Below are 2,918 nucleotides of genomic sequence, written 5' to 3'. Positions count from 1 at the left end.
TTCACGTCCTGGACCCGGTGGCTTAAAATTCATGCTGGGAACGTGTGCATACGTGCCCAAAATCCTGAGAGGAGAATGGAGGAGAAGGGATTGCATCATGGCCATCCCCCCTGGGCGGGGATTTCTCTCTTTCTGTCTCTCTGTCTGTCTGGGGAGCACACGTGCCCTATAGAAAAAACTTCTCAAAAAAAAACAAAAAAAAACATTCAGTGTAATTATTGACATTTGTAGACCTATCCCAGCCATTTCGTTAACTATTTTCTTGGCTGTTTTTTGTCCTCTTATTTTTATTTATCTCCCTTTAGTGTTCCTGTTACAATACTCCCATCAATATTTGTTGTAGAGCTTTTCTCATATCGGTGATTCTTTCAGTTTTTGTTTCTCTGAAAATACTTTTGTTCTTACCATTTGAAGGATAATCTTGTTTCATATAGTATTCTTGGTTGAAATAAAAAAAAATGCATTGACTATATCTTTCTATTCTTTTCTTGCCTGCATTGTTTCTGATGAGAGATGTGATGTTAGCCTAACGGGGTAAATTTATAAATATCTTGAAGTTTTTCTTGCCATTTCTGAAATATTGTTTGTCTTTGATTTTTGCCAATGTGCCTGTGATCTGCCAAGGGGAGAATTTTTTATGTTGATTCTGTTTGTAATAATTTTTATTTGTTGGGTATCCATTTCTCCATGTTTCTCTATATTTATAAAATTTTCAAACAGTGTTTCATGAAAGAGGTATTCCACACTTTAGTCACCTATTCACCTTCTGGAATAGCCATTATAATAGTAAAGGTACTAATTCATCATGAAGACATACCGCTTATTAATATCTATTTACCCAATTTAGGAACACCCAAATATGTGAAGAAAAGACTGCTAGATCTAAAAGAAGAGATAGGCTGCAACACACTAATTATTGGGACCTCAATAACCCATTATTTCCTTTATACAGATCAATGAGATAAAACATAAGCAAAGAGAATCAGTACCTAAACAATACCATAAATTAGATGGACTTTATGGATATTTATAGAACTTTCAACCCTAAAACCACAAAATATACATTTATCTCACCCCCATGTGGTATCTTCTTAATGACTGACTCACATAATAGGCCAAAAAAACAATGCTTTACAAATTCAAAGGCATAGAAACTACATACAGCATCTTCTACAACCATGATGGAATTAAACTTGATATCAATTTCAGGAAAACCTTGAAAATACACAAATACCTGGAAACTAAACAACCTACTCCTAAATGAAGTTATAACTACCAAGGAGACTAAGACTGAAATCAAGATTCATGGAAACAAATGATAACGATCACATGAGCTTCCATAATCTTTGTGACACCCCAAAAGCAGTCATAAGAGGGAAGTTTATAGCAATTAGTGCATATCAGAAAAAAATGAAAAGCTGGCAAATGGACAACTTAACATCATTCCTTGGAAATTGGTAAAACAATAAAAAAATTTTCAAATATTCCAGGAGGAGGGAACCAGCAGTTAGCGTAATGGCTATGCTGCTGGACTCCTACGTAGTCGACCGCGGTTCGTGTCCCAGACCCGGGGGCTTAAAACTCACGCTGGGCACGTGTGCTTGCATGCCCAAGATCCCAAGAGGAGAATGGAGGAGAAGGGATTGCGGTGTGACCATCCCCCCTGGAGGGTGATTTCTCGCTTTCTGTCTCTATGTCTCTCTCTGTCTGTCTGGCGAGCGCATGTGCCCTACAGTGAAAATCTCTCAAAAAAAAATATTCCAGGAGGAAAAAAAGAATAAAAAGTCAAGCAGACACAAATGAAACAGGGGGGAAAAAAAAACTATATGGAAAATAAATGAAAGCAAATGCTGTTTTTGAAATGATAAATAAGATTGGTACACCATTAGCTAAATTAAGATGAAGACAGAAAGGAATCAGATAAATCAAAATCTCAATAAAACAGGCAGTAATACAATGAACATAAGAGAAATAGAAAACATTATTAGAGAATACTGTGAACAACTACATGCCAACAAACAAGAAAACCTGAATGAGATGGACAAATTCCTGGACACATATAATATACCAAAATTGACACAGGAGGACATAAAAAGTCTGAATAGACCCCTTGGAATCCTTCTGTTAGCTATGACCTATTCTTCATCTGTTTTTTACCTTGGAGAGGAGAAACATACAGCTTAGTCCAAGTGAGGCTCCTAAAAGGCAGTAGGTCTTTTAATCCTTTTGGAGATAAGTCATTTTTTATGGGCATCTCCTTTGAGACTCCCATTTGGTTCTAAAAGGAAAGCAACTACTCCAGGCATAGGAAGGACCAAGAGAGAGTCATCCCTCTGGAAGAAGCCATTCTAGTGAATGACAGAGAAAATGGTCTAGGAAGGGAAGCTCTGAAGAAGACAGGGAGCTTGCTAGGAGCTGACCAAGCGAGCTAACCCAAGCCAGCAACCAGGAGCCAGCCAGCAGGTGTCCCACAGGCAGTGGCACAGGGAGAGGCCTGAAGGTACATGTGGCCCTTTGGCCCCAACAACCGGATGGTGGACAGTGGCCCCCCCCAGGGGCCTGACACTGATGGCCCCAGCCCTGAGCCAGGCAGTGTTGGCCCAGGCCCCTTCATCTACTTTCAGAGGCCCCCTGGGGCTGCAAGCAAGGGCCCAGGTGGCATGGACAATGAGGGCCCTTGAGGCAATGGAAGGTCAGCCTCAAGTATGACCATAAGGAGCTACAGAAGTGCCTGAAGCTGGATCCTTGAGCAACTTATGTGCCTGTACAACTGCCAGGAAGAGGAGATCCCAGAGCTGGAGATGGATGTGGACAAGCTCCTAGACATGGAGAGTGACGATACCTGGGTTGGGGTCAAGGAGCTGCTGGTTAACTGTTACAAACCCATTGAGATCTTCATCTCTGGCCTGATGGAAAAG

The 2,918-nt window shown here is 40.6% G+C and overlaps 1 pseudogene; it reads left to right on the top strand.

The window, feature by feature from the left end:
• The first annotated feature begins 2,027 nt into the window (after positions 1-2,027).
• Positions 2,028-2,918, top strand: LOC102476804 (protein phosphatase 1 regulatory subunit 14B pseudogene; annotated as a pseudogene).

This window comes from Tupaia chinensis, unplaced genomic scaffold, assembly GCF_000334495.1.
Source record: "Tupaia chinensis unplaced genomic scaffold, TupChi_1.0 Scaffold000590_1, whole genome shotgun sequence".
NCBI classification, from domain to species: domain Eukaryota; kingdom Metazoa; phylum Chordata; class Mammalia; order Scandentia; family Tupaiidae; genus Tupaia; species Tupaia belangeri.
The sequence above is the reverse complement of the archived record's forward strand: the minus strand, read 5'-3'. Positions and strand labels throughout refer to the sequence as shown.